The sequence below is a fragment of the Calliphora vicina genome, chromosome 4 (assembly GCF_958450345.1).
Source record: "Calliphora vicina chromosome 4, idCalVici1.1, whole genome shotgun sequence".
NCBI lineage: Eukaryota > Metazoa > Arthropoda > Insecta > Diptera > Calliphoridae > Calliphora > Calliphora vicina.
Window position 1 is genome coordinate 15,361,214 of NC_088783.1, and position 21,552 is coordinate 15,382,765.

The window sequence follows — 21,552 nt, forward strand, 5'->3', positions numbered from 1 at the left end:
ACAATTTTTTACTTTACTTAATCTTTTCCTTTTTGGTCGATTAGTGAAACCACTGTTTAGTATTGTATATTGCTGTAATTACAAACAAACACAGCTATTCCAAACGGCAAAATGTAAGTCTGCTGTATTTAGTCTAAACATTTTAAACAAATGCTATCAACTCACTTATCCCAGCAAAAAATCTTACATTAGTTTTCAAATCTGGCCCCAAAAAACTTCATCAACCTCATATTTAGAAAAATATAAAAACTATTTTTATTAAAAATTTAATTTTTTATCAACAAAAATGTATGCTGGGTTATTAAGTACACTGTATTTTATAAATTATGACCGCAACGCAACAATTAAACTAATCACACACTGGGATTAAAGTGTGATTTGGATTTTTTTCTAATATGGCTGGCTAAAATTTCAAATGTGTATCTGCTAACCAGCAACTAAGCATTTAATAAAGGGCAGGGGGGCTAAACAAACTGTTATGATTTTAAATTTGGTCCATGATGCGTATGAAACCCACAAAGAAATGTTTAGGTTTTTATAAAATAATGTTTTTCATACGCTCTGTGGTCCACTAAAACGCACAACATTGAACTAAAAAAACTATTTTATTGCTAAAATCAAATGCAAATATTATGTTTTGTTGGTTTTTCTAATTAAATTTGACATCATAAACTATTTAAATAGTTGAAATAAAACTAACAACATTTAACTCGATTGTTACTATTTAGTTTAGTCAAACAATATATATTTTTTCACCCTTCATTTCTAGTTAAATAATTCTTAAACATTGATAACATTGTTATATTGTTAAATACACATACATATCTACATAAGCAAATATCCTTGTACAAATGATTAATGATGTGTGAGTTGTAATATTCATTCATTCACTCTCCCAAACACACCCACATCCACATAAACATTTAACAGTGTATAAAGGATAATAATCGTGTGAAGAATTGTATTTTACCTTATCTTGAATTTATTTACTCTCCCGTAATACGAGCACAATGATGCCAGTGAAGCATAAAACCCCAAGACTTAAACTACTGCCACAAAACCCCCCAAAACTGCTTAAATAGACCAGTAGACAGAGGTTACAAGGAATGAAATCCTAGCAAAATAATGTGAAAAGACTTAAACATCAAAAATCCTTAATAACGTTTAATCGAGAAAAGCAGCTTGATTTCTGATCACTCATATTTCTGTACAAAAATCGATTTTTCGTATAAGAAAACCCAAAAATCTAAAATTCCTAATAACTTTATAAATAAGCGTTTAAACGAGAACAGCAGCTCGATCTGTGATCATTTATATTTCTGGCCAAAAATCTAATTTCATTTAAGAAAACATAAAAATCTACAATCCTTAATAACACCGTAAATAAGCGTTTAGTTGACAAAAGTAGCTCGATCTGTGATCATTCATATTTCTTACCAAAAATTGATTTTTCATGTAAAAAAAACTCTAAAATCTAAAATCCTTAATAACTTTGTTAATAAGCGTTTAATCGAGAAAAGCAGCTCGATCTGAGATCACTCATATTTCTGGCCAAAAATCGATTTTTCATATGAAAAAACTCAAAAATCTAAAATCCTTAATAACTTTGGAAATAAGCGTGTAATCGAGAAGAGCAGCTCGATCTGTGATCATTCATTATTTTGACCAAAAATTGATTTTTCATATGAAAAAACTTAAAAATCTAAAATCCTTAATAACTTTGTAAATAAGCGTTTAATCGATTAAAGCATCGAGCTGCTTTATGCTGCTTTGCTGTGATCACTTATATTTCTAACCAAAAATCGATTTTTCATATGAAAAAACTCAAAATTCTAAAATCCTTAATAACTTTGTAATTAAGCGTTTAATTGACAAAATGTGATCATTCATATTTCTTACCAAAAATTGATTTTTCATGTAAAAAAAACTCTAAAATCTAAAATCCTTAATAACTTTGGAAATAAGCGTTTAATCGAGAAAAGCAGCTCGATCTGTGATCATTCATTATTTTGACCAAAAATCGAATTTTCATATGAAAAAACTCAAAAATCTAAAATCCTTAATAACTTTTGAAATAAGCGTTTAATCGATTAAAGCAGCTCGATCCGTGATCACTCATATTTCTGTACAAAAAATCGATTTTTCATATGAAAAAACTCAAAAATCTAAAATCCTTCATAACTCCGTAAATAAGCGTTTAATCGATTAAAGCAGCTCGATCGGTGATCACTCATATTTCTGTACAAAAATCGATTTTTCATATAAAAAAAACTCAAAATTCTAAAATCCTTAATAACTTTGTAAATAAGCGTTTAATCGAGAAAAGCAGCTCGATCTGAGAATACTCATATTTCTGTACATAAATCTATTTTTCATATAAAAAACCTAAAATCCTTAATAACTTTGTTAATAAGCGTTTAATCAATAAAAGCAGCTCGATATGTGATCACTCATATTTCTGTACAAAAATCGATTTTTCGTATAAAAAACCTAAAAATCTAAAATCGTTAATAACTTTGTAAATAAGCGTTTAATCGATTAAAGCAGCTCGATCTGTGATCACTCATATTTCTGTACAAAAATCGATTTTTCATATGAAAAAACTCAAAATTCTAAAATCCTTAATAACTTTGTAAATAAGCGTTTAATCGAGAAGAGCAGCTCGATCTGTGATCACTCATTATTTTGACCAAAAATCGATTTTTCATATGAAAAAACTCAAAAATCTAAAATCCTTCATAACACCGTAAATAAGCGTTTAATCGATTAAAGCAGCTCGATCGGTGATCACTCATATTTCTGTACAAAAAATCGATTTTTCATATGAAAAAACTCAGAATTCTAAAATCCTTAATAACTTTGTAAATAAGCGTTTAATCGATTAAAGCAGCTCGATCTGTGATCACTCATATTTCTGTACAAAAATCTATTTTTCGTATAAAAAACCTAAAATTCTAAAATCCTTAATAACTTTGTAAATAAGCGTTTAATCGAGAAAAGCAGCTCGATCTGAGATCACTCATATTTCTGCCCAAAAATCGATTTTTCATATGAAAAAACTCAAAAATCTAAAATCTTTAATAACTCCGTAAATAAGCGTTTAATCGATTAAAGCAGCTCGATCGGTGATCACTCATATTTCTGCCCAAAAATCGATTTTTCATATGAAAAAACTTAAAAATCTAAAATCCTTTATAACTTTGTAAATAAGCGTTTAATCGATTAAAGCAGCTCGATCTGTGATCACTCATATTTCTGTACAAAAATCTATTTTTCATATAAAAAACCGAAAATTATTAATAACTTTGTAAATAAGCGTTTAATCAAGAAAAGCTGCTCGATCTGTGATCACTCAATTTCTATACAAAAAATGGATTTGTCATATGAAAACACTTAAATATCTAAAATCTTTTTCAACTTTGTAAATATGTGTCATTGAAGGGCTGCAACAAAAATACGTTTTTCCATATTTAACATTTAATAGTTTTCCAGCACTGTTCCAGGACATCCTTCATATGTATACTTACATTATCGTTAAATAAATATGCTTATGTTCTTATGTATGTGTATTTTAAGTATTTTGTTGTATCCGGGATTCCCTTCCAGCCAATGATAACCTTGTAAAACTCCATTCTTATATATTTTCGGCAAAAGAATAATGTCTTTATGAGCCATAAATAATATGAAACAAACCGTAGAAAACACATGTATGAATATTTGTAGGAGTTTTATATACAACTAGCGGCATGTATGTAACAATGTAAATAACGCTCGTTTAATCATAAATTTTATCGCTTTTATAAATGTACTCGTTTATGTATTTAAAGCCAGTTAAGATGACATTAATGTCATATTAAGTGTAACGATGGTGTGTGTTAATATTGTATAAATATTATTTAGTTATTCTTAGCATAAATATGTAAGTGAATAAGAACAGGTCAAGTGAACCAACTTTTGAAATCGATGTCTTCCGATCGGGATGAAATTTGCACCAAGTTCTATTGGATAGAAATTGATCTCGGTAAGATTGATCTCGGTGTAATTTAAAACTGTAGATCAAATGCCAAGACTCTTCTACGTTGTTATTAATAAATCGAGTTCCGTTTTGCTGATCGAGGGTAAGTCAGAATTATCTAGCCCGTTTGGAGAAATGTACTAGACAGCTCTATTTCACTTATAGTGGAAAGAAATTTTTCAGTTGAACGCAATGCTTCCTCAACGGCATGGCGGCATCTTTAAAGACAGGGATTTTAGAACTGGAAAACTGAAATCAATCCATCTGTATGGAAGTAGATTCCGAAATTTTAATAGGATTGTAAATATTAGCAACAACTTGGTCCACATTTATACTATTAAAATTTTTATAAAAATTTTAGTTTTAGAAACTCAATAAATATGTATGTAATAAAATCTTTAATTATTAACAAAACTCAATGAAATTTTCAAAGTTTTTTTAAATTTTCTAAATAACAAAGTGTAAAAAAACTTGTGGAAAGGTCAAAGGGAATCCTACAATTCCTAAAAATTGGAGCGAAAATCCCAAAATTTTTTTTTTTACAATTTTGCCCATACTTTGGTGATAAATAAGAAACACAAGGTTTTCGAAAATGTAGACCAATTTTAAAATTTTAATAAAAAATAGATCAATTTCCGAAGGGAATAAGGCCGACATATTCGAAAAATAAAAAATATTTTTTATACCAAAAGGTTCTCTTAAAGATATCTTACAGAAAAACATAAAATTGTTATATGTTCTTAAAGAAAGTTTTTTTTTTGTAAAAAATAAAGATTTAAGTTTTATTTACGCCCAAAAAACAGCAAAAATTTACTATTTTTTGAATTTTTAAATAGAAAATCGTTTATTTTTGGATACATAATTGATATTGATATGAAATCTCTTGTATATTATTGATAATTTAGTTGTCTAACTAACAAAATAAATTCGACTCCATTCGGTCCAAAAGTACGCCCTATATTTAAAAAAAGCGGACCATGGCATGGCAAAATTTTAAAATTTAAATATTGAAATGCCTATAACTTGGAAATTATAAGAGATAAATAGCACACGCAAGCATGTTTTCAAAGCCTAGCCGAACGCTTTCCAAAAATATAAAAATCTTTGAAATCGGATGGAAAACAAAAAAAATAAACATTTTACATGTCGAAGGTACTCCACTTTGAGCCCCCATAGCGCCGTCCGTGGAGCATTTGTAGGTCCCATTTTAATAGCTTAAACTCGAATTCTTCTTGGCTACGCCCACGTCAAATTTTATTCCAATCGTACCAGCCGTTTAGAAATGCAAGAATTATTTCCAAAAAAATTTCGATTCTGCCCCACTGTGCAACGCTAGGCCACATGTTGCAATATCTGTTAAAAACTGTTTAAGCTACGTTTCCGCATACACAGTAATCGGCACCCAAAACGAAATTCCATACATTTGCACCAAAAAGAAGTTCGTTTCAAAAATCGGCAACGAATATTGGGAACGAAACGGCACCGATCGGTAACGAAAAACCTGTCATTTGGGTCCGGAACGAAAACAACTTCAAGTAGGCTGTTTTTGGGGCTGTAGGAACGAAATTATTTTAATTATTTTTTTCAGAGACCAAAAATAACTGTTATTAAATTTTTTGAGACTGAAAAAGTTAGGCATAAATCAATGAATAATTTGCCTAATAAGTGTTATTCATAATATATATTTTTTTACGTTGCTCATAACTTTTATTTTTGATTGTTATGTTTTTAAGTTGCCTAATAAGAGTTATTCTAAAGAATATATTTTTTTCGTTGCTCATAACTCAAAAGAAGTTTCTTTCGCCACCTTGGTTGCATTTTATTAGTACATACATTGAATTTAACCATTAAAGTCTCAAAAAATAAGCTTGGTAGGAGATTGATGTTTTTTATTGTGTGTTTTTTAATTATGAAGAATTTTGTTTCACAATCAATGTGTTAGCAAACGCATTGTCCGCCAAGTTGCACCTTTTCTCAGTCAACAAAATACGCAAAGCAGAAAATGCTCTTTCAACAGAAAGCCGTTTAGCCGGCAGTGCATAGACAATATGAACTAATTTATTTAAAAATTGTAAAAGTATACTTTTTCTCTTCCTAATATTGCAACAAATCGACTTCTACGTCCAGTCTCATAGGTTTAAAGCTCTCTATTTCAGCTATAGCTGCTAATAACTCTCGCGATGTATTGCTTTTGTCATCTTCTGAAGATAAATCCACTTTAAGTTCTCTAATTGATGTTCCGAACAACGATGACGTATTTAGATTCGTCGATTCGTCAATCAGAAAATCGGATATTGGTTGAAGTGGAGATACTTCAGGTGAATTTAAATCGAAAATAAAAGTTATGAGTAACGTAAAAAAATATTTATTATGAATAACTCTTATAAGGCAACGTAAAAACATAAAAATCAAAAATAAAAGTTATGAGCAACGAAAAAAAATATTTATTATGAATAACACTTATTGAAAAGCAAAACTTATTTTCATTGAGAATAACTATTATTTAAAGAAACAAAAATTTATTTCTACAATATAACAGTTATGGCTAAATTTTTTTAGATATTTCTTATAACAGTTATGTCTCTGATTTTTTTATTTCAAATTTAAAGAAAATCGAAATGAATAAAAAAAATAAATTTTCTTTTTCGCAACGCACCCAACTGTAACGAAAACAATTCGGAAACGAGACGGTCACGAACACCAACGTTTTTCAGTTTCAGTTTACGTTGTCGGCGCCGATTACGGTATATGCGGAAACCCAGCTTTAGAAAGAAGTGGTTGGAAAGTTTTGCCTCATCCGATTTATAGTCCAGACCTTGCCCTGTCCTACTACTAATTTTTTCGATCGATTCAGAAGGCTCTCTCTGGGATACGCTTCACTTCAGAACAGATTATCTGAAATTGGCTTTATTCGTTCAGGTCTTCAAACGATGAGCAGTTCTTTTGGCCCGGAATCCATAAATTGTCAGAAAGATGGGAAAAAGTTATAGCTAACAATAGCCAATACTTTGAATAAATGTACAATGTTTCAAAATAAAAGCTAAAAATTATGGATTCGCTTAATGTGTAGTTTTCATTTCTTCCTACACTTTTGAATCACCACAATGCATTGCAATGTTAAATATTTATTTAATGCAAACACAGTATTTATGCAAATTAATACTATTATTATTTAAATTTTAAATATTGCCACTTAAACAATTGTCAATTGTTGAAGCATAAACTATAGTAATTATTTTAAAAAGCAGCAGCAAAAAAAAAATGAAAAACGAAAAAAATGTATTGATTAAATATGTGTGTTTTTCTGGTCACATAGAGGCGTTAATTTTCTGGCCACAAACGTGTTTGTTTACTAGACAAAATCGCACATTGAATTTCCGTATCCGCATTAAAAACGCACAACTGCATGCAAAAACATACACAGAAACATGCGAATGAATGAATACCTGCCTGCATATTGAAAAGTTATGAATCCTGGTGGCAGGAAGTAGTGTAGTGTGTTGGTGGCATGGTTAGCAATATGCATAATATTATTTATTGCAGATATGTATATATGGGAGTGTTGGTATGAATATGCCACAAATTGCTTGCCACATTGTGTTTATTTGCATAATTTTGCTTTATATTATTCATATGAAAGTGCATGAGTACATTTCGCATATTTTTGCCAAACAAATATTTTATTTTATATTTAATTTTCATTAAATCTCGTGTGTTCATAACTGAATGAATGAATGCACGAGTGTCAATATTTGTTTAGCTTGTTGTATGCCACCAAAAAGTTTAATGAGCCCACATAGAGTGTGTTGCATTATGGCCAGTTTAAAATTGACTTTATAGTCCCAGTTTTGACAGCCTGAAAGGACATGCACATAATTAAACCAGCAAAAACGAAAATTGTTTAAATAGAATTAAAATTAATAACAATTTAAACATAAATTTTAATTTAATTAAAAAATTAAATTGACAGGGTTTGTTTATTTAAAAAAAATATTTTTTCATTTATTTGTTTTGTTTTAAACAGTAGGAGACCATGCATTAATGCATGCACAGGTATGTCATGCATAAAACTGCTTCAATATTAACTCGAGTGTAAAAAGCGCAGAAAATTAGCTTTCTAAATAAACCAAGCAAAATAAGAAAATTATACATACATATGTATGTACCTTTGATACAACAAGGTAAAAGTACCCTCCATCTCCACCCTTTTTTCGATTTTTCCTGCACTTATTTGTTATGTGCTGTTAAGTTGTTGTTAGCACGTAAAACTGCCATCATAAAACCGCTAAAAGTACAAGTATTGTAATAAAAAAATTTAAAATCCTATAAAATTCTAAATGGAAAATAGCTTTTCTTGTATCTGTCTGCTGGTCTTAAACCACAAACAATTGTATCGAAGAAACTCATTACATCACACGCACGCCTGGACTTTTTACACTGTTTTTTTTTTAGATTTCTTTCGCAAATCATGTAACTTCTGCTTGATTTCATATCTAATGATGCAATCAACAATAACAAATCCATGTATTTAAATTGAACATTGAACAATTTTTAGCATAAAGAAGAAAAAAAAATTTTTACTCCCAGTTTAAAGGACAAAAACGACTTTTAAATACCCTACACTCTCTCCAATCTTTGGAAAATTATGTAGATATATTAAAGGACAATCCAGCCCATTGGCGACAGCAGTTGAATTTAGTATAAAATGTGACTAAGTCAGAACCGTTGATGAATAAAATATTAAGAAAACTTATATATAAAAAAAATGAAAATGTGCATTTTTTAATCTAATTGTTAATAGATATTGATAATAGATATTGACTTGAATATTTTTTCTAATTTTTTGAGTCATGGAAATATAACCATATACGGACACCACTACTTGATAAAAGTCCAAAAAAAAGACCAGTGTCCCTCTGTTTTACCCAAAGTCATGCACTTTTTTATAGGGCCCCCAAAGATTTGGGTCATTGGTGTAATTTTTCCAAAAAAGTGATAATTTTCTCAGGCTCATATCTTGCAAACAGTTCGAAATTTTGATTTACTCTCTGAGGCTAAGTTGTAGCCCTTGTCATAAAGAACAAAAATTGTGAACATATAAAATCAAAGAAACTTCATCTTCAAGATCAAAATCACAAAAAACTTTAAAAAAATTTTAAACACATTTTAGTTTTAGAAACTCAATAAATATGTAATACGTAATAAAATCTTTATTTATTAACAAAACTCAATGAAATTTTCAACTTCTTATAAATTTGTCATTCAAAGTGTAAAAAATTTGTAAAAATGTCAAAGAGAATCCCGCAATTCCTAAACATTGGAGAAAAAATCTTATTTTTTACAATTTTGCCCATAGGGTCCACATTTTCTTCGAGGCTGGGAAAATACTTTGGGGATAAATAAGAAACACATCGAGGTTGCTAAAGCAGCTTTCCTTTTTCTGATCCCAGTTTTGGGATTTTAGAACATGTGGCCCAAAGTTGAAATCTTTATAAAAAATAGGTCAAATTCTGAAGGGCATAAGGGCGACATAGTCGAAAAATAGAACAAGTTTTTTATATCAAAATGTTCTGCGTAAAGATACCTTACAGAAACATGTAAAATTGTTATATGTTCTTAAAGAAAGTTTTTTTTAACAAAGAAAGAGTTAAGTCTCATTTTCGCCCAAAAAAACAGCAAAAATCTACTATTTTTTTAATTTTTATATCGAAAATCGCTCTAAAATATTTTTTAGATTATTGGTAATTTAGTTGTCTAACTAACAAAATAATTCGAGTCCATTCGGGACAAAAGTACGCCATATATTTTTAAAAAAGCGTACCAATTCAATTTCTATTTTCAAATGCCTATAACTCGGCAATTATAAGAGATAAATAGCACACGCCAGCATGTTTTGTCAAGCACCGAAAGTTTTCCAAAAATTTAAAAATCTTGGAAATCGAATGGGAAACAAAACAATGCCAGGTGTTGCAAAATGTTACATGTCGAAGGCACCAAACTTTCAGCCCCTATAGCGCCGCCCCTGCAGTATCTTTAGGACCTATCCTTGGCTACGCCCACGTCAAATTTTATCCTAATCGGACCAGCCGTTTAGAAATGCCACATTTATTTCCAAGAAATTATGATTTTGAACCTCTGTACAATTGCGGAAACCAATTCGATCTTTTTAGTCCGAACAAATACAGAGCATTATCTTAGCGACATGGATATTTGACTATGGTGTCGATTCGGCTGGTTGGCCTGGCTTCACATACGATCTCTTACGCTTCGGTTTACTGTAATGGATCCATTTTGTTTATCGCAAGTAATGATTCAGTGCAAAAATTATTTTCTTTTATAACGATCAAGCATCATTTCGATCATGCAAAATCTTCATTCATGGTCTGTCGGCTTCAATAAGTATGGTACCAAATTTGACTATTTGAAATTGCTGATTGAGAAGCTCCCAATGATTTTGTAAGCATTTGTTGAGTTTGACGACAATCTTCATGGAGTAATGCCTCCAATTCTAGGTCTTTAAACTTTTTTTGCCAGGCCTGGGCGATTTTTGTCAAAATCACCACTTCTAAAACGCAAAAAACATCTCTAAAACGTTCAAATCGATGAAACACATTCACCAGAAGCTTTGGTGAGCAATCAGTGTACAAATTAAATAAGTAAAGCAAAACTTCCAGCATATGACGCTTTGTTGGCACAAAAGTCGACATTTTCGATTCCCGTAAATTTTTAAGTTATATACCCAATATATGATTGCGGCAATCATAATATGTTACAGTAACGATGCACATGATGAAAACTACCACGATGTAGAGTAGGGTATTAGCGCAAAAAGAACAAAATTTGCAACATGTTCTTAATAAATAAACGTGCTAAGAATTGCCAATAAAACAGCAAACGAGTTAGAAATATTTCCATTACAAACCACATACATATACATACATATGTACTTTTCTAAAACTTATTACAAAGAAATAATACTTTAGAGTTTGCTACATAATTCTTTTATTCTGCATTATAAATGCAGAATTTCACGCAATAATTTTAAATAATCCCACCCCTTTTTCACTGCTTTAAAAACAAAAAAAAGGAAAAACTCAACACCTTGTTTGAAACGTTTTATTTAGATTTTTTTTCACAATTGTCTTAAGCTAAAGTCAAAACAAAACAACCCGTTTTTGTGGGTTTTTCTTTATATCCTTTAACATTGTTGATATTTTGTATTTGATATTCTGTGCTGTGAACGTACGTTTTTGCATTTTAAACTAAATCCCTGCAGGCTTTTGACTTTTAACTCTTTTTTTTTATAAAACATTTTTGCTGGCTGGCTGCTTACTTGCCGTTTAAAGATTAGTCGAGGCAGAAAAAAAACTCCTTTAAATGTTATTTAGTATAAGATAGGCGAGCATAAATTGGTTCGTTTTGTGAAGTATAATTTCAAAAGGGATTTAGTAAGATTTTATTGGCAAAATAAAATTGAGCTTAAACAAGTATTTATTAAAAAAACGTTTCTTTTAAACAGATCCTTGGTTTTGCTAAAGAACCATGAAATAGAAACTTAATTTGGATTAATTTGATTGAACTGATTAATTCCCGATACCTCAGATTAGGCCAATTAGTGTAAATATTCCCATGAAACTAACAAATTATGATTTTCATAACAAACATATGAATGATTAGTCCAAATGCATATAGAATTTTGAAGAAGTTTTGAAAAAAATGTTGGATGTAACGTGATTTTGATTATAAATTTAAAGAAGAAGCACCTGAGTCAGACTAGAGTAAAGGTTTCTCTAAACCCTTGAATTAATCATTTAACATAAACTCGAGCACACTACTATTATACCAACCATATTTTGGAACAAAGACCTTTAGAAGTAGCAAAAGCGTATTCGACATTTTATTAAAAACTAATCCATTAATAGATCGGAAAATATGAGCTAATAAAGGTCTTCATTTCGTATAACAATATTGAAAGGAACTGAATGCGGTTAAAATGAGACAGAATTAGCTAGAATAGTCTTTGACATTAATTTATCAAAGGCTGACTGATACAAATCGGTAATCCCTATTTTTTGGAATGGAGACTTAGTACGAATACCGGACAAAAAGGCAATCGGTTCGATATCGAGTAATTCGAGGCTGGGTCAAAAAGTCCATGCCTTTTTTAAATGAAACACAGGTTTTTGGATAAAAAATCATTTTATTTTTCAACATACTCTCCTTTGAGCTCCTTGCACTTTGTACAACGTTTCTCCAATTTTGTATCCCTTTCAAAATATTGTATTTGTCGAGGTCATCAAAATAGGTATTTTTTGTGAGAAGATTTCATCGTTGGATTCAAATCTCTTTCCGACGAGACATTTCTTCAGGTTTAGAAACAAGAAATCGTCAATCGGGGTTAAATCATGGATTTTTGCCATGAAAACTCTACATGTGTGTAACCTTTTGTGCACCCGATTATGAGCAAACGTGGCAGTCATCTTGCGGAAAGCTTTCTCATACCCAAGTGATCATTCAAAATGGAAACCACTGAGCTAGGTGAGATACCTATGGCTTCCACAATCTCTCACACTTTTAATCTCCAATCGGCCAACAACATATCGTGATGTTTATACCCTTTACCATGAGTGACAAGGGTATATATAAGTTTGTCATTCCGTTTGTGATTTCTACATTTTTCATTTGCGACCCCACAAAATATTTATATTCTGGATCGTTATAGATCTGGATCTGTATGTTGAAATCAACTTTCCGTAGTCCCCAAATAACTGCCGGAATTCTTCCGGCTCGGTTGCTATTTAAAATCGAGAAAATCGGCCCACAAATGGCTGAGATATAATTAAAAAACCGGGACAGCCTCTATTTTTGATCTATATCTGGATTACTAAGTCATTAATATGGACAATATGGATATCTAATGATAGATATTTCAATTTGGACCTACAATGGGACAAAATCAAGAAAAAAAATTTTAACCCGAATTTTATTTGTAACTAAAAAATTTACCAAAAAAAAAAAAAAATTGGGAAAAAATTTGAAATAAATTTAATTTTTTTTAAAACAAATTTGAAAATAAATTTAGAAATTTTTTTTTAGAGAGACCTCAATTGGGCTTCCAGAACTTTCAGCATCTTGCGTGTTTGTACGGCCGCAACGAAATTCATTAAAACACTTTTTTACCATTGAAATTGATGGTACAGAGTTTCCATAATATTTATCAAACTTATGTGCTGTTTTTCTATAGCGAACGAGTACTTTGAGTGGACGTTTCACATGTATTTTGTTTTTGTTACAATAACAAAACACATGTTAAATTTCCACTCAAAGTACTCGTTCGCTATAGAAAAACAGCACATTAGTCTTAATTTGAGTGATTGTTTCATTCCATATAAAATTATTCTTAATGAGCAGACGAAATTCACTTTTTTTTTCAATTTCTCCTCATGTCATGAGGTAGTTTGCTATCGATGGCTGTCAAACACAAACTAAATGACGGAGTCAACTGGCAGCTGCTTGTAGACAAGAACAGTGTTGCCCTTTCAGTTGAGAGCCGCGATAATCAAAAAGTCGAGAACTTATTGACCCATCCTCGTAGTTTAGAAACATCGGCAAAATATTAATTCGGCTTCCGATGAACAAGAACGATTCACATGATTGTATCAATCATATATATGGTTACAGTAAACAAGTTTTTTAAATCAAATTTTAATTAATTTTTTTGAATAAAAACAAACAAGAAAGTATTTGTTTGTGACAACCATTTTTATGTTGAAGGACATATTATGTTGTACTCGGCCTATGGATATCATAATCTGAGATCAACACATTATGATATTATGATTCATAATAAATTAAACCACCTCATTCCATAAAAACCTTGGAATGGGATGCTTTTTAAATTTATTTCTTCTTATTTTCCATAATAAACTAACCTTAATTAAAGTAAAAATGCAATTGTTTGATTTTCAACTTATACACATAAAACCGTGGCTGAAAGTGTTAACAAAGTTTTTTGTGGAACCAAATAAAAAATCTTTGCATGATCGTATGTTCTTAATTTGCAGTTGAAAGAAAGAAGTTTTACCATTGATAGGTAATGTATTAAGACTAGCGTTTAAAATGTACTAGTAATTAAGGCATCTGAGATCCTAATAGCCCATGCAAAGTTTGCAGGTTTGCAGGTAAATCTTGTCCTTATTCATTTTTGATCCATTTGAATTCTTAACAAACTGTTAGAAGTCCCTTGCTAACAATTTTTTTTTAATAAAACAAATTGTCAACCATATCAAATACAAATAAACACCCTTATAGAATACTACTAGTAAATAATTATGTTATAAAAAATAAAACTATTCTGTAACTATTGTTACATTTTTTATTATTTCTTTTTTAAAAAAAATTCTTAAAATTCCTATCCAGATTAACAACTACAATCAGTTGTCATAACAATAAACTTACACATAAGGACAAAAAATTCATATTAAAATACCAGCAACCAGCATACGTTTCAAATTGTAATAAAGTAAAAAAAAAATTTTGGATAGTACATGTTGGTCTAATGTCCAAACTGTAAAAACTGCCCAAAGGCTATTATCTATCAACAAAACATTTATATTAAATTTTTTATTTCATTCTTTGGACATTTATAAGGAAAGATTTGATTGTGACATATTTTCACATTCTTATGAAACTGAATATGTTAAAGATGCTCATACCTTTTGTGTTTGTTGAGATGCTCTTGGAAACTCTAATCTAGCATAAACAAAATTGTTATGAATCTTTATGAAAATTTAAGAAAATTAAATCCAACACATGCCATTTAGATTATAATACACATTATATTGTAGAAAATAAATTTGTTTCAATTTAATATTTGAATTGAAATGATAGAAACTTAACGAGCCTGAAGTAAAGTATAAAAGAAACACTTTCATCTTTAATTTAGTCAAAGAAGGAAATTGAAATGTTGGAAATACTACAAGTATTTAAATATGAATATATATAGATAGATATGTGAATATGTGTGCCTTTTTTAGGTACATATGTGTTTTTGAACAATAAGTCAATAACTGCCTGCAAGCTTTTTATTCCTCTCAACCATATAAAAGTTTCAAAATTCTTCATTCTTTAAATTGTTTGGTTTGTGTTGGTAGCCGTGTCTTGGAGTTTAGAGTGTGATGTTTTCTGAATAAGTTTTCTATCAACTGAAGAACATGTTTCTTCAATTTGCCACTTAAGCCAACAGCAAAGTCAATTATTATGATTATCACACATACATTGCGTTAGAAACAGAGGAATACGATTTGAGAGTCTTTAAATTTTTTGCTATAGCAGGATTATAAACCAGGGGTTTCAACAACAACTTTGATTGATCATAAGAAATGTGTCTTCAGTTTAAAATCATAGTAGATGTTTCAAAATTTAAGAAAGATTTGAATTTGCCGCCATTTGTGGCGAGAAGGTGTTGCCAGTCATAATATAATAAACAGTTTGCTGCAAAATCATCCCAAGTGATGAAGAACAGTTTTACATTGATAATCATCAAAATTGTAGAATTTGGGATTCAGAGAACCTGCAGGAGATTGTCAATAAATAAATGCATCGACAACATGTCACTGTTTGTTGTAGATTTTGGGGCTGCAAGCATCATTGGACAATAAACTGAGTTTTCTATTTCTTTCAAACCTTGAGTAAATTTTGTTTCGCTTTTTATAAATCTTCAACAATCGGAAACTGCTTGTGTTCTGGAAATGAGAGTTCAGTCCGTTGGAATAATCACATCATTCAAGAAGCATTCAAGTGTTTTGATTTTTTAAAACGGTGGCTATCCCAAAATAAATGGTAATAAATATTTAACTTCTAAAATAATAGTCAGATGTCTTTACAATTCGGAAAGTCAATAAAGAATGTGTTAAACTTTCAGAGTAACTCATCTTTATCAACAGACCTTTTGTTTGATACGGAAGACAAAGATCGCCCAGGACAGCCAAAAAAGTTTGAAGACCAAGAATTGGAGGCATTATTCAATGAAGGTTGTTGTAAAACTTAACAAGAGCTTGCTAAATCATTGGGTGCTACTCAAGCAGTAATTTCAAAACTTTTTCAAGCTGCAAAATTCATCCAAATAAGTCCCCATCCATACTGTGAAACATTTGCTGCAAAACATTTGAGTTTGTTGATGAAAGGGGAAAGAGGAATGGAAAAGGGTAGTCTGTTACATGTACATGAAGTTTTTATTGAGTATGTCATTCACATTTATCCGTTCTAATTCGTTCTGTACAGAAATGTCAAAAACTGACAAGCAAAAACTTCACTGTGTGAACACAAATGCAGTTTCAAAAGCGAATTTAAAAATGTTTTGCAGCCAATGTTTCACAGTGTGGACCAGGACTAACAGGGGAATTGGGTAACATACGAGAGAGCTTCAAAGATGATTTTGCATGTCCGAAATGCTGATTGAAATCTATAAAAGAAATAATGTTTGCACCGAATCATTACTTGTGATACGAAAACCCGAAGCGTAAGAGATCGTATGTGAAGCCCGGCCAACCAGCCGAATCGACACCAAAGCCAAATATTCATGGCGCTAAAGAAATGCTCAGTTTTTGGTTGGAGCAGAATAGTCCTATCTATTACAAGCTGCTGAAAACTGGCCAGACCATTATAGAGAACCTGTGCGGAACGCAAATGATTCGTTTGAAGTGAGCATTGGCCGAAAAACGCCCAGAATATGCCACTAGTCATGAAACCGTATTAAGCCATCACGTCAATGCTAGGCCAAATGTTGCAAAACTATATTAAAAACGATTTAGAAAGAAGTGGTTGGGAAGTTTTGCCTTACCCGCCTTATAGTCCAGACCTTACCCGGTCTGAATACTATTTGTTTCGTTCGATGCAAAACGCTCTCTCTGGGATACGCTTAACCTTAGAACAAATTATGTATCTGGAATAGACTTGATTTGTCCATGGCCTCAAAAGATGAGCAGTTCTTTTGGATCGGAATCCATATGTTGCCAGAAAAATGGGAAAAGGCATAGCTAAAAATGACCAATACTCTGAATGAATTTATATTTTACAAGTACTTCAAAATAAAAGCTAAAAATTTTAAAAAATCCCGCGTTTGTTGTTGTTATTTTAACAGTTCCACTGTTGTCGAGAGTTCTTTCCTGGAGAAAACCCTTTCGGTTGATACAGCTGACGCTGGGTGCACAATATTTGGCTGAGTAAAACTTGGGTCGTTCCGAAGTGTAGATCTAATTGGCATTTGAACTCTTTGCCATCGGTCCTACTGTGCAGAGCAAGATGTGCTTTTCTCATTCTAGTTTTGTCCGTTAAGATAATTCATGCAGCTACTGGAAGGAAGATGACGCTGCACAGTGGTATGAAAAAAAAAATATGGTAATAAATGTGTAACTTCTAAACCCTTAGTCCAATTGACTAAGGGATGAAATTTTACATGCGCAAATAGGAAATGTTGTCGAGTTTAAGTTTTGAATTTGCACCTCATGGCCACACCACGAGCGGGACCAGGGGTCCCTAAATTAGTAGGTGTCAATTTTATGTTCAATTTTAAAAATGATCCTATTTCTTCGTTACAAAACTTACATATATAGAATCTTCTCATCGAGCACTACATAAAACCTAGTCGTAGCTATCAATTATCTTTTATATCTTAGGAGATATTTGCATTTGAAAATTAAATTTTCAACATTTTTACCCACCCTACTCCAGTTTTTTGATGACCGCGGTTCCAAATATTTCCCGATTTTCTCCACTTTTTTTATAGAATTAACAACAGATGTATATATCAAATAAAGAAAGAATTGGTTAAAAATCATGACTGAGTCCAAAGTTACATGCATTTGAATTTAAAAAAATAAAAAAGGCGAATTTTTTCTATTTTTTGGGGAAAAAAGTACTTTAATTCTTTTTAAGTTATCTAAAAAAATTCTAAGAGGATGTATAATGAATTTGTACTTTTTGAAAAGCTAAATTATCTGCGAGTTGTTAAGTTTTCCATAATTAATTTGCCACGTAAAAAACATAAGGTAGACATGTTATCTGTGGGCATTATTAAATAAAAGCTTTCAGTTGACCATTGATCGTAAGTTGGCAACGCTGTATTCGAACTCGAATATTCAGTTAAAGAATATTGTAGAAATAGAGCTTTCTAGATGGTTATGCAGTGTTATAAATAGTGGCAGAGGTTGCAGTCGTGAGTGAGTTTATCAGAGACGCTTTTCGAATAAACATCAACTGAGTGCCTTAAAGTGTGTTGTGTTTTTTTCAAGTAAATTTGTGTACATTATCAATTGTGTCTGTATTTCTGCGAATTTGCAAACGTGTATAAAAAACATTGAGTGGCTATTTAATTCTGTGGTTGTTGTACATTTTGAATAAATAAAGAGTTGTTACAATTTTTAAACTACTAATCGGCTTTTATTTGCAATCAGAAGTATCCGGTTTATTTAAAGGAAATAAACCAGCGTTTTGAAAAGGTTAAAACGTAACAGTATATAACTTTTGATAATGAACAAATTCATGGAATACTTTTTTGAAAAATATGACAAAAAATGCTTTTTAATCAGTTTTGGCATAGATAAAAAGTTTTCAAATTGAAATAAAATTATTATTTATGAATATTTTGTAATGAAATTTTACGCTTATGTATATAGAATTTTTATTGAAAATGGAAATATTCCAAAAATAGGATATTTTCGTTTTTTGGCTATAATATCGATACAAGGGGCGGGGGTCATCTAAAATAGATTATTATAATTTGATAGCGACTATGCGATTTGACAATTTTTGCTCTAAAGTTGAATTTTACATAAAAAATAGACATTTTTTGAATGGTCCCCTCGGTATCAAAAATTATAATTTTTTTTTTTTCATTTAAATAGCGAAAAATCGCCTTTTTAAAATTTTTTTGGAACTATTCGACTGTGTACAGGAAAGGACAAAGGATTCACAATATTTATATTTTCGCAATAAATTCCGTTTAGCTGAGGTACAATGTACTATGTTCTAATGAAATTCCTGATAAATATTAGAATTCCAAACACATATTTCTAACTGCAAACCCTGTCTTCCTCCATAAATAGCAAATATAAATAAAGTGCTAAAATAAAGGATTAAAACAAAGAACACAGTCTTGTGAAATTTCTTGAGCTTCATTCATAAATATTTAACGAATGCAACACAGCGAAAAGTGCTTCTGCAATATAAAAGACAAGATATAAAATGAAGAAATTAATCATTTAACAGCAAAAACCAAACCAGCGAAAGTTAAACAATCAGGCAAAAGGGCAAAAGTTATAATCCAACTAAGGAAACAGCTAAAAGACTAAGGGAAAAGTGTTCAAGAGCAATCATTTCTTTCCTTTATTTTTCTATTTTTTCAATAGAATCAACATGAATTTGTAAAACAAAAAATACGTTATTAATTTTAAGTACTGTGGGAAATTTATAGATTAACTGCAACTGTGTGGAAGATTTTTTGTTATTGTTATTATTAATATTTAATTAGTTGTGATGATTTTTTTAGGTTTTCAAATAAAGTTTTTAATTAAAATTAAATTTACAGTTGAGTAGTAAACTGTTTCAACATATGACAGTTGGAAATTGACATGTTATGTCCTAGCAAAACCTTCAGACTAAGACTTTCTCATAATAGTTCTAAGAAGTATATGAAATTCTAGTCTTGTTTTCATAAACTGCTGAAACCAAAGAGAAATTACTCAAAAAAGTCGCTCGTGTATAGGTTTTTGACAACTGAGTTAGGCCCTTGAGAAGCGAGTTACCGATCTATGTGTATTTATCTATGGCTGTAACTTGATGTATGAACAATTTATGTATTTTTAAATAATAATTGAAATTTCCTACTGGCTTAGAGAGAATGAACATTAATATTTAATAAAATATAATAAAAATAGTAACAAATACAATAAAAAATCAAATACATTTAATAAGCCATAATCATATTAACAATAAAATATTCATGCTCAAATAACAACACAGTAATAAAAATAATTATTATCGAATTGAAGCCATATTTGCATATCAATAATTTCAATTGCAATTGTTTGTTTAAATGTTAAATACGACAACGGACAATGTAAATTTATTAAATAATCATAAATTCAAAACTTGTCATAAACACACTCCACACATTTAACAAATATTCAAAAGGTTTTTTTCAAACACTCAGCATTTCACAAGCCTGAACGTTAGATAAAACTCTGCTGTAATTAACGTCATCATCATCAGCAGCATCATAATCGTTTTAATGATGACCAACGACCACTTCACACTGACCCTGTATACAATTGTGTTTTCAAATATGTTTTTGTGGGGAATAGGAATATTATTGCCACTTTATTGGAATTTTTAGTTGGAATACTTTTATCTACAATAATGAGTGTGTTTAAAAACATAATGGCCATACACATTTAATTGCCAGGAATTTATAATTTGATGATGACCTTAATTAATTCAAATTCCACATACATGTTTTATAATTAAAAACAATTTTATATTCTATATACAGACGAAGTTTACACTTTTGTGGACTTTTGACAAAACAACTTAAGTGTAATTTTAAAATTTTTCAGAAGAATGCAAAAACTGTTGAATTGATCTGTAATTATTTAATTATTTGTCCTTGAAGAACTTAATTATTTGTCTCAAAGAATTATACAAAGCTTTCGAAATTCTTTAAGATAAAATTTAAAAGTTACACTTAAGTTGTTTTGTCAAAAGACCACAGACTTAATAACAGCAGTAAATATTAAATGTGGCAATATTTAGTAACTTTTTTGATTCGTTTAATAAAAATATTTTTACGTGTTTATACCCACCAGATTCCATTTGTAACAAATTGAAATATTTGTTGCCGACATTAGTATATATACATACTGGGTCCTCGTAAAACGATGCACAGTGGTTTAGAAACTTTTTTTTTTGGAAATAATTCGGTATCTTACAAAATTTCACATGGTTTGAGCTGAGGTGTTTTCGAGTTGATTTACGTTTGTTATTTAGAATTTTGTCGCCAATATAGCTGATATTTTAAAAATAAATTTCGACTCTCCGTAGGTCCGCCATATCTAAAAAACCATAAAAAGATCGAGCAAAATTAAAAAAAAATAAGTCAATAAACCTGAATATCTCTTCAACTAATAGAGATAACCTTGTAAGCGTATTTTTTGTAGATCTTCTCAAGGACTATTTATATTCAAAATTTCAGCTCATTCGGATCATAAATGGATTTTGATTTTTTTAAAAAAATTTGAGACCCGAGGTGACCAACATTAGCGCTAGGAAGCTGAACAAACGTAAATCAACTCGAAAACATCTCAGCTCATAACAATATCTCCAATAGTTCCCAAGATACCGAATTATTTCCAGAAAAAAGTTTTTAAATCACTGTGCGATAGGGATGCCAAACGGGACTGGGTTTTACAAATCCCGGGATTCGGGATTTTAGAAATGTAAATCCCGGGATCCCGGGATTTTTCGGGATCCCGGGATTTTTC